The sequence below is a fragment of the Nuphar pumila genome, chromosome 9 (assembly GCF_984573655.1).
Source record: "Nuphar pumila chromosome 9, dmNupPumi1.hap1.1, whole genome shotgun sequence".
Taxonomy (NCBI): domain Eukaryota; kingdom Viridiplantae; phylum Streptophyta; class Magnoliopsida; order Nymphaeales; family Nymphaeaceae; genus Nuphar; species Nuphar pumila.
In genome coordinates, this window is record NC_143257.1 from 14,936,328 (window position 1) to 14,948,769 (window position 12,442).

The window sequence follows — 12,442 nt, forward strand, 5'->3', positions numbered from 1 at the left end:
AAATATTGTATGAAAACTTGAAGTTGATTTGAGTTGTTTTTTAGAGAAGTCGCATTCCGAATTGAATTTATGAGAAAGATCAAAATTTAATAAAATAACTAGTAAATTTTACTGAAATAAAGTTGACTATGATTTCAGACGAATTTAGGATAACTCGATATGTATATAATGTAAATTCAATAAATTTGAATTTAGTTTCATGAGTTTGAAATCTAATCTATAAAAAAATAAAATAAAATGCTCAAAATGACACTGAGTCCTGTCGACTCTTTCAGAGATCGCTTTCGAAGTTCATTTATGAGAAAACATCATTTTTAAAAAATAAATTAAATAGTCTAAATAATGATAATTTGCGTTGAGTACAGAGTATATAGGACTTAGACAAAATTTTCTAAGAGTAAGAAACACCCCTACACGCCCAAAGGTCTCATCGACCCTATTGAGTTTAAATTTTTCATAAAGTACTTTCAAAAAATTTGAATTAACCTCTTAAGGAATATTTAAAATAAATAATTTAAATATATGGAAATTCAAAATTTTATAGATGAAATCTATTTACATTTAAGCCTAATTCAGAGTCATTTAATGTCATTTCATTTAATTTCATATTTGAATTTTTAAAGAATTGATTTTTTAATTTAATTAGGTATAAAATTAGAATTTAATCATAAATAAATTTTTTTTATATGGATTTGGACCTTAAATTAGGTAGTGAATTTAACTAATAATATTTGGATCAAACCCAATTAAGTTGGATATGAACTATAACATTTTGATCAATTTAGGGATATATTAGATTGGATATAATTTAGGATATTTTGAATCAAATATCATTGGATTGGACTTATAGGGTCAGACACTCCAAAAAATGTCATTATTGTTTTGACAAAAAAATTTGGCTAATAAGTGGCTTATCTATTAAATCATAGTTAACCTTGACATTTCTTATTTTGAGAGCATCAAAATCGACTATTTATGAGCCCAAATTGGTGTTAATTTGAGCATTTTATCATCAATTGAAGTTCATGCTTAATTGTAGGTCAAAAATTAACGTTCTTCAACATCGAATAAATTTTATTACCGATCCATGTCTGTATGATTAAATCTAAGAACACCACAAGGATCTATGTTTCGAGGGCTATCGAATTAACTATTTAAACATCAAAGTTTGATAAGTCTTTGGGTCTATAGGCCTCTCGGAAGGTTACCATGCTACTAGAGTCCAGCCAGGGTAAGAAGTCCCTACTTTTCTTCTCTAGCTTAATTAATTTCATAATTTAATAAGTTATAACCTATAATTTATTTAGTTGTTTTATCAATAAAATATATTAATAGATATTAACTTCTTATATTGGAGATGTGATTCTTGCCTAAGCCCATCTATAAACAGTGGCCCTCATGAGGAGGATTAACAAGGTTAGTTCTCCCTCTTTCTCCTATTCTTATTCTTCTTTCTTATTTTTTTTCTTCTTCATTTTCTTCTTCCTCTTCTTTCTTTCTTCATTCTTAGAGCTTTTTCAGCAGCCATTAAAGCTCCTCTAAGGTTTAAAGACGGAAGATGAAGGCTAATCTACGTTTGAGAATATGATTAAGGTAAGGAGTTCTATACTCTACACGTAATCCAAAATTTATAGGTATGAATACCTTCGATTTTCTATAAGTACAGACCCTAAATCATGCTTCCCATATGTGGGTTTAGTTTAGGGCTGTCGAATCATGTGGTTGGAAGGGGTCTTCGAAAGAAGACCCCTCAAAAACTTTATTTTCTATCAAACCGAGTTCTTCAGAAAATAAAATATTAAAAACTATAAAAGATCTATGTTATTTGATTGTTTTTCTAAATATTTAGATTTGGGTTAGTAGATTATAATAATATTAATGTTCTGTAAAAATTTGAGGGATTTCTATGGTCGTTCTCATGAGAAATCATGTGTTTTATAATTCGGGTTTCTCAAAAAGTGTTTTCGTATTGTATTTCTAGCCTGACACCCAACTAGTAAATTGCTCGTATCTCCTTCGTCCAAAAGAGTTTTAATGAGAGGTTTATTGCATTGAAAAGCTAATAAAATTTTATGTCTACTGTGAAAATTTAGGCTATGTTCATGAATTAAGCACAGATCTGTGATAACCATAATAGAAAAGTATAGGTCGACATCAAATTATTTGTAACTCCCTCATACAAATGAGTGCTTATGGACAATTTGTGGCATTGGAAAGCTGAAAAAAAATTCTACAATTTGAGAAAATTTCATGTTTTTCCAACATACAGAAAACTTTTTATAGTCTCTGTAACAGTCAAACAGAGTTGCGGTTTTTGCAAATTTGGGATGCGTTCAAGAACGGACCCTCGATATAGGGTTTTGGATGTTCTTGTTAACGGAAGATGATCTGAGCATATAGGGTCAGATTATTTTATATTCATCATGATTGAATAGTATGTCATTACATAAATATTTTATTTTCTATGATTATTTAGGGTTTTGTATGAATCTTTCATAGATATGAGCATGTATGATATGTTTCTTGATGGATTTATGATTTTGATTAATGTATGCCATGTTTTAAGCAAAGATTAACATGAATCCATACAAGTATGCATTATATGATGATGTTACCATGTTTAGAGCATCAAAATTAGTGAGTTTATGTATTGTTACCTTGATTCTTGTTCTTTCTTGATGAATCTTGCATGAGTTTGAATCTTATTCTTTCTTGTCCTCATTTTTTATTCTGACATGTTTTTTTAAAAAAAAATGATATCTTAGTAATTACGAAACCAATAAATTCAAATAAAAATACTGACATGTTCTATACATCTAGAGTCTTATTTTCTTTGTTTAGATCCGCATTGAGGCTGAAACATTCTTTGTAATAGAGCAAAGATTTTTTGCCTTGTCTGCAGGACTGTTCTGACCCACAATTTTGATGGTTGTAAAGACCCAATCAAGACTAATCAAAATAAATCAAGAAAAATATGGGTGGATAATTATATATATAAGATGATCCTGTAGAAAGGGTTTTATGAAAAGATTTATCTGTAGGTCTGGAGAAATTCCTCAAACTGGGAAAAATTTCTGCAGATGACAAGGTTTGTCTTATATCTTTCCTAAACAAGGTTTAGTCCTGAAATTTTCTTGATTTTATTATAATGAATTTTTAAATTCTATTTCTTGGATTGTTTTCCTGAGGCATATGTGTATTCACAGTAAAATTAGAAAAGTGCAATTCGGTTTCTAAAATTCCCAGTGGATTTTCTAAAATTGGGTGAGCAAAATTCTGAAACTGCACAATGTCATATGTATGATTTCTTCATTATAATTGATGCTATGCATGCAAAGCTATGAAAGTTTATCATGATGGTTATGTATGTGTGCACATGTTTACTAAGTAAGAGGCATGAGTAGGTGATTAAATACCCTATTCAAAACTTGCATTCATTGGTCCTACAGTAGCCAAATCAGCTTCCATTAAATCTATTATGGTATCGCATGTAAGAAATTAATGCATATAAATGAATCCATAACACTAAAGCAATGGCTTGCAAAGAGGAGGTAAGCGGTACTAATGGCTTCATGAAAATATGTTTTGAGTACGAAAGGTTGCTCCTTCCCCACCCACGAAGATAGGGGAAAACCTCTGCAAAGACTGCAGTGTAGAAGGTATGAAACTCATGAGGAAAATCTGATGCATCGGGTTAGTGATATTGGGAGTCTCTCTTATTCTTGTCGTCCCACACTCAGACTGGTAAAAGGTGTTCGACTAGGCCAAAGTCACTCTTGTATGAAAGCACTCATGCATTATGGTCTTTTACCAGGTAACTGCCTGTGTTCGTACCCACAAGGCTAATAAGTGAAACATAAATGTTTGTGCATTAGATAGGCATTGCATGCATCATATAAAAAAGACAAGGTAATCACAGATAAGAATTGATTCATGCATAAGAAGGGCTTCTGCATTGGTAAGTTCATACAATTTTTAATTGTTCATGCATCTTTACTTGACTGGATGATGAATAAATACTAATTTTTATAATTGCCGATTTACTTGAGATATTTTCTATGATTATTAAACTTTGTTATATTTGAATTATAAATGCATGAAAGCTTGAAGAGATTCATGCTTATGAATTCTAGATTACTTGTTTAGTATAACTCGACCCTACTGAGACATGTATGTCTGACCCTATAAATTTATAATATTTTTCAAAAAGTGATTGAGTTCACATGAGATAGCGAGAGGTTGCGTTAGAGACCGAGTCACACCTTTCTCAAACTTTCGAAGTAAATAAATAAGGGCATATCATTTGCTCAGAACTCTGATATATATATATATATATATATATATATATAAATTTATTTAATTATTGATTTTATTATTAATGATGGACATGTAAAATCATTTATTTCAATTATGGATGTTTAAATTTTCAAGTTCAATTGCTTATTGAATATGTATGTAAACAAATTATAACGTGCCAAGTTTTATTCTCATTTGATTTTCTGGTGTAATTTCATAAAAGATTTTAAAAGTATATTTTTTTTTATGATTTTTGAGATTTAAAATTTGGGGTGTTACACCGGATGCGTGTGCTGTGAGCACATATAATTTAATTTATGAGCTTAATAATTAAATAAGACCCATGACCCATTTAGAACAGGTCCTTTAGACTGGAGTCCACTTTGGAGAGAGTGGGGGTACACACGACCAATTGACCATTGTTTTGTTTTGGAGGACAACGATATCTCCTGGTCTTCTTTTTCTGGTTATAGGGGGCTTGAACTACCATGTGTCTTAGGTAATATATCCAAAATCTCTACAGAGTAGAAATCGATTTCGCGCAGGACCAATGGGAGTTTCTCTCAGTTATGGACCGCTCTAGTGGAACCTCAGTGTGAGGTTGTAGATTCTTCAGTTCAATGAGATTAATAAGATACATAGCATAATATACCCCTCATTGGATTGGTTAAATCGAAGTTAGGAACCCGAGAGTGTACCTTTGGGTAGGAGGAAAAATGTAACATAAGAAATAAAAATGAAATTATTAAAATATTTCAGTTTATGCATAAATTGTTATTTAATTGGCATGATGCATTGTAGCATGTTTATCTTGTAATATGAATGCAAGTATGATTAGTTATGTAAATGTGATTTATGTTTAATTCTGACATTGTGATGTTGCATGATTTAGATATTATCTAAAATTGTATCAATGTTTATTTCTGTGATTGGAATATTTGTGTTCACATATTTTGGTAATTACCTACTGAGGTTGTGAACTTATGTCTATACTTATAATATTTCAGGTAATGAGTAGGCTGGAGAGTGATGACAGTTGACTCAGGGTGGTGCCAAGAGGGTCACAATTCTTTAAGGCTTTGGGAGAACTTAATATTTTTATTATTTGTTTATTTGATTAAGTCCTATAAACTTTGATAATGATTGAGACTAGTATTTGATTTATTTTTAATACAAACTTTGGTTTGATTTAATTATTCTAGTCTTATGTGTGTGTTGTATCTGTAACCCGCCCAAGGCTTGAACCGTATTTAAAAGAGTTTTACTGTATTTCTTGAAAATCATGTAAAGGGGTCTAAAAAAAACATTCTCTAAATTTTTGGTTTAAAAGATTAGGGCATTACAACTTTGGTATCAGAGCCTAAGTTAAATAAATTATGACTCTTGGCCCATCGAGCAATAAGTCATCACTATTAATAGTCGATCTGTGTGCATATAATTAAATCTAAGACCACCATAACGATCTAAGTTATGAGGGCAATTAAATCGACTATTTAAACATCAAATTTTGTTGAGTCTTTGGATTTGTAGGCCTCCAAGAAGGTTACTATGTTAATGGAGCCCAAGTCAAGGCCTTTCTTTTCTATCTTAATTAATTTTGAAATCTAATGAGTTAGGACCCATAATTTATTTACTTATTTTATAAATAAAAAAATTAATAGATATTAACTTCTAATATTAGAGATAAGACTCTTATCTATGCTCATCTATAAATATAAGCTTGAATGAGCATGATTAACAAGGTTAGTTTTCTAATTTCTCTCTCTCTCTTCCATCTTTCTTCTTCTTAGAGCTTTTTTAGTAGTCATTGAAGCTGCTACAAGGTGCTAAGACAGGAGACGAAGGTGTTAGTACATCTGAGAATACATTTCAAGTAGAATTCATCCTACTCATAGCATAGATCGGATGCAAACACATAAACCATGCATCTTGCTGATTCTACGGGCTGAACCATGATAGATCGTATCTGAAATATGTTTGCAAAAGGTTTTAAAAGTATTTTTAATTCAATATCATGCGTTGAAATGAATTTACAAAACCGTTTTTGGTAAATCTATGCTCGAATGGCTAAATCGAGAAATCACGTAATGTGAAACACATACTTTCGCATTCTTATATAATTTTAGATGATTATATCTTTATTTCCATCTTGATTGGATATATATTTGCTTTCTTGCATGTGTTTATAATATGAATCATGTTCTTATAAATTTATTTCATGCATTTCATGGTGTTTACGCATGCTAGCATCTTAAACTAGTTATTTTGTGCAAAAATCATGATTTATTTTGATAGTTTAGATTTCAAAGCACGTGTTTGTGATCATCAAAATTTTTTTCCTCTCTTGGTATTTCTCTCTCTTCCTCCTCTTTTCCTTTCTAGCCTCTATTTCTCCCTTTTTGGAAGAGAAAAATGAAAGTCAGAAAAAAGAAAAGAGAAGAGAAAAGAAAAGAAAAGAAAGAAGAGAGAGAGGAACACTTTTGCGAAGGTCTCACTTGACCTTAATTTTGAAACCGATTTTAAAAGATTACTCGCCTCCGTTTTAAAATATTTGCGGGAAAATTGGGAGACGGGGCTCGCTCGTCGGTACAAGGTTCGACCGTTCCTGGTGCCTTTACCAGGGGTAATCGAACCAAGGATCGAATTTATGCCTTTTGCTTTGCTAAAATATCATCTAAGAATTTATCCTAAGTTTAAAATGCACAGGGAATCATGCTTGTGCGATGCAATGATGTATGCTCTTTTGAAAATAATGATTTTGGAAATTTGAGATTTTCCAAGTGAAAATGAGATGATGGAATGAAGAAATGATTTGTGAATAGTTGAATCTAACTTAGAACTTGAGATAGATCAGGAAAGATATTTTGAAGTTCTAAGTTTTTGAAATAATCAGAGTTTGGGAAGATAAATTTGGACTTTTGAAAAGAATGATTTGAAGCTGTGATAAAAGAAAAGGAAATGAAGTTTCAAGGTCAGAAATGAACTTTGAATTTTGAACCTGAATTTAGGAGTGAAAGTGCAGTAGGATCGAGGCAACGAGCACTAGAGGGGGGGGGGGTGAATAGTGCTTTTAAAAATTGTCTACGGAATATTAATGAATTTTGCAATTTGAAAAGCAATCACACAAAGAAACACTAGAATTTATCCTGGTTCGGTCTTTCTCGACCTACATCCAGTCTCCAAGCAAAACCCGCTTGAGATTTCCACTATCAACCTTGTGTAACTACAAGATTATACATAGACCAAATCCGGTCTCACTTCCAGTAACACACCTACTGAAAGCAAACAACTCCTTTAAACCAAGGAGTCCTTTTTATAGAAAATAAGTAATAACTTACAATACAACCTATGAGCCCTTCTTTTGAATGCAAATGAGATGCAATTGACTTTTGAGGTTGTTAAAATACTCTACTCACGAATTCACTATCTCTCAAAGGAATTTGAGTGAAAAACTAAAGTGAAAAATATCACGTGAGTGAGAAAATGAATATGAGTGAAAAGCAAAGAGTAAATGATTCAAATTGAAGTTGTTTTGAGTATAAAATGCACTCATATTTATAGTTGAAAGTTTCCATACGTTGAGGGTATGAAAGGGTGTCAAAACAGTCTATTTTGAACGATCAAAACATTTGAAAAATGAAAAGACACGCCTTTTTGAAGTTTTAGGAAAAACGTCAAAATTAGTCGACTGAAACAGTAGTTAGTCGACTAATAGTTAGTTATTAGTAGACTGACAGTTATCGTCGGTCGACTGATCTGTTTATCGAGCTGTTTGAAAATCTGAACTTTTGAAACTTAGTCGACTGATAATATCATCAGTAGACTGAAAAACCTTTTAGTCGACTGTTGCTAAAATCTTCTGAAAACATACATTCTGTCAGGTCGACTGATAAAAGCATTAGTCGACTGCTGTTAAATTTTCCAGAAAACAGACATTCTGTTCAGTCGACTGATAAAACCTTTGGTCGACTAATTTGACAAAAATGACTTTTTAGAAAATATGGCGCGAAAGGATTAGTCGACTGGTGAGTCTACTGGTCGACTAATAAACACAAAAATTTAAGAAAAGAGTTTTCTAAAAAGATTTTTATGAAGGGTTCTTTTAGAAAAGTTTTTCTAAAGACTTTTTAGGTAAAATGCAACCTAAATATGCACTCTAAGTAAGGCTCTTACAAGAATCTAAGACTTTTAATGAATTTAACATTTGCACACTAGTCTTCAAAGATTCTTTATCGAATTCTTCAATTTCTTCATTGCCTTAGCTGAAATGCAGTTGATTTCACTTGCTCATCATCAAAACCTTGTACTTGAAGCATCATGTACGGCTTCATTGTCGTAACAATCTCCCCCTTTTTTATGATGACAAAGTTAATCAAAGATGAAGCATTTAGATGCATAGATGGAGATTTTACTCCCCCTATCAATATGCTGCAAAACATTAAAAGTTAGTACATTCAAAGCACATATATCACATATTGATTGAATTGCATTTCCATCATTACCTCATGCATTTTTAAATCTTTTTCATAAATGAAATTTCCAGTGCTTTCACATGATGTAATTTCCATGTCATAATGCAATATGCAATTTCTATCTTTTTCTCTTAATTTCTCATTTCTCATGCAAGGTCTATCTTTTCTATCTTTTTCTCCCCCTTTGTCATAATAAAAAAGAGTAAGGGCAGAAATAGCATAAGCGAAATGTTAATACAAGTTTAAAATATTACAACCCATAAAGTATTAAAGTTCAGTAAAGACAAAAAATAAAGATCAGAAAAGTGAGTTGAGCAAGTCCTTGATTGCAATAACATTTTTCTGAATCGAAGAAAGTTGTTGAGTCACATCTTCACGAAAAGTGCGTTGATGCAGCTCCAAAGCTTCTAGGCGCTGCAAAACTTCATCATTGTCTTGACTTGTAGAAAATTTCTTTCGTTTTGCTTGAGATGAAGGTGTCACAGAAGATGATGAGGGTTCAGAAATTGATGGTTCAGTAGAATCAGATGGTTCAGTAGAATCAGATGGTTCAGTTTGATCAATGTTTAAAGGAGGCAAATATTTAATTTTCATTCTTTTAAAAATAGTTTGATCAAAGAACTCCTTTTGCTCAATATATTTTTCATCAGTTAAGGGAACTTTGAAATGTCTGAAAATACGAGTTAGAAGACATCCATAAGGAATAAATGGTTTTTGTTTCCACAAATTAGTAAAATACACATTGGCCCAATTTACAGAAATATTTCTAAATAAAACATAAAGAGCCGTAGAAAGATCTGTGGAATAATAATCAAAAGAACCAGTTTTAGGTAGAACATTGTGGGCAAGGATTCATCCAGCAATGCATGCACGAGTTTGAAGATTAGTAGTTTTGAAAGAAGGACAATGAGGTGCACCGGGAAGAAGAATTTGTTCAAAATTTCGTTCATCATTTAGTTCAACAGTATTGAAAAGAGTGTCTGAAGGTGGAATTTCTAGGATTTCTCCAAGTAGTTTAGAATCAAACTCAATTTCAACATCACGAACAAGAGAGGAAAGAACTCCAGTTTCATGATCAATTTGTAAATTCGTGTAAAACAAGTGAATCAGAAAAGGATAATGAAGGGTGTTTGCACAGGCATCAAAAAGATGTGAAATTCCTGGAAATAATTCTCTGATTTTGTAACGAGAAAACAGGTGAAACAGTACATTTCGGCTTGGTAAAATAGGTAGTGCAGAAATTGATCCAAAAGTATCATATAAAAGAGGATTTCAAAGTAATTTGAGAGAAAATCCATGTCTTGAAGAAGGTGTAGGAGGAGGAGAACCTAAACCTTTTGCAGATGCAGTCTTCGAACGAGGCATGGTTAAAAACAGATTTACCAAAAAGAATGTCGACTTCCAAACGACATCCGACAGAAGGAAGATGTTGTCCGGCGTTGTGAAGGAGAACCAATGCAACAGAAACAGTGAATAGATGAGGAGTCCGCGGTGGATGACGGTAGATGCGAGGAGACTGCCACAAAGGGAATTCCGGCGAGAACTGAAGATGCACCGTCACGACAAGAGGATTCCGTCGAGATTTGAAGATGTGCCGGTTACTGCAAGAGGATTCCGGCGTCTCCCTGTCACGACAAGAGGATTCTGGTGAGGATAGGATCGAACGACACTCCGAGGGTTTTTCGGAAGAGAGAGAGGAAAGAGAGAGAGAGAGGGTTTCGTTTTAAGGGTTTAGTTCCTTTAAACGAAAAGGTACAAAAATGAAACGATGCAAAAAAAAATGGGTGTAAAAAAAATCCAAGGGGTATCGGGTCCCTTTAGTTAAAAAAAAAAAAAATTTAGTCGACTAAAATTTTATCGGTCGACTAAGAATGTGCAACTCATTCTAATTTTTTTTAAAACATCAGTCGACTAGAAATTTTATCAGTCAACTAATATTGTGCGATTCATTCAAAAAATTTTAAGACATCAGTCGACTAAAATTTTATCGGTCGACTAATATAGTGCGATTTTGAGATTTTGTTCAAAAATCTGCGTTTTTATAAATCCAAAAATGAGCAAATGCCTAGTTCTCTCTTAATTCTCATAAAATCTTCATTTTTGAGTGGTTTAGTGAAGATATCGGCATGTTGTTCTTTAGTGAAAATAAAATTTAATGAAATATCTCTTTTTAACACATGATCTCTTAAGAAATGTTGTCTAACTTCACTATGCTTAGTTCTTGAGTGCTGAACAGGATTTTTCAAAAGATTTATAGCACTAGTGTTATCACAATAAATAGTTGTTGTGGAGTAATTCAAACCAAAATCTTTTAAGGTTTGTTTCATCCATAGTACTTGTGAACACGCTAAACTAACCGCTATATATTCTGCTTCAGTTGTTGAGAGTGACACTGAATTTGCTTTTTACTAAACCAAGAGACTAAGGAATTTCTTAAGAAATGACAAGTTCCGCTAGTACTCTTGCGATCAAATTTACTTCCTGCAAAATCTGCATCACTATATGAAACTAAATCAAAGGAAGATGATTTTGGGTAAAACAAACCGAAATCTGAAGTATCTTTCAAATAACAAAGAATTTGTTTTACTGCAGTTAAATGAGATTTCTTTGGATTAGCTTGAAATCTTGCACACATACAAACACTAAACATTATATCTGGTCGACTAGCAGTTAAGTATAATATAGATCCGATCATACCTCTGTAGAGCTTAGTATCTACATTTTTACCATTTTCATCTTTATCAAGAGAAGTAGTTGTACTCATAGGATTCTTTCTTGATTTCGATGAGTCCATCCCAAATCTCTTGAGAAGTTCTTTTGTATACTTAGCCTGATTGATGAAGATTCCTTCTTCAGTTTGCTTTATTTGAAGTAAAAAAAAGTAGTTTAATTCGCCCATCAAGCTCATTTCAAACTCTTTCTGCATAACTTTAGCAAATTCTTTACAAAGAGAATCATTAGTAGAACCAAATATTATGTCATCAACATAAATTTGCACAATAAGAATATCTGAATTAAGATTTTTAATAAATAAAGTGGAGTCTACCCGACCAATGGAAAAACCAGATTGTTCTAGAAAATTTCATAGTTTTTCATACCATGCTCTTGGTGCTTGTTTAAGTCCATACAAGGCTATTTTTAATTTGTAAACTTTTTCTGGATATTTCTCATTTTTAAAGCCTGGAGGTTGCTCTACATAAACTTGTTCATTGATGTGTCCATTTAAGAATGCACTCTTAACATCAATTTGATATAACTTGAAGTTCATGTAACTAGCAAAAGCAAGCATCATTCGAATTGACTCCAATCGATCCACTGGTGCATAGGTTTCATCAAAATCTATGCCTTTTTCTTGATTATAGCCTTGTGCTACTAGCCTTGCTTTGTTATGAATGACTTCACCATTTTCGTTCAACTTATTTTGGAAGACCCATCTTGTTCCAATTACAAGATGATCTTTTGGTCTATCAACTAGATCCCAAACATCATTCCTAGTAAATTGGTTAAGTTCTTCAGACATGGCCAAAAGCCAAAATTCATCATCACAAGCCTCATTGATATTCTTTGGTTCTATTTTAGATATGAAAGCAACATTTGCAATATATTTTTCTAATTGCCTTCTAGTTTGGACATCACTCTTTATATCTCCAATAACTTGTTCATGTGGATGATTA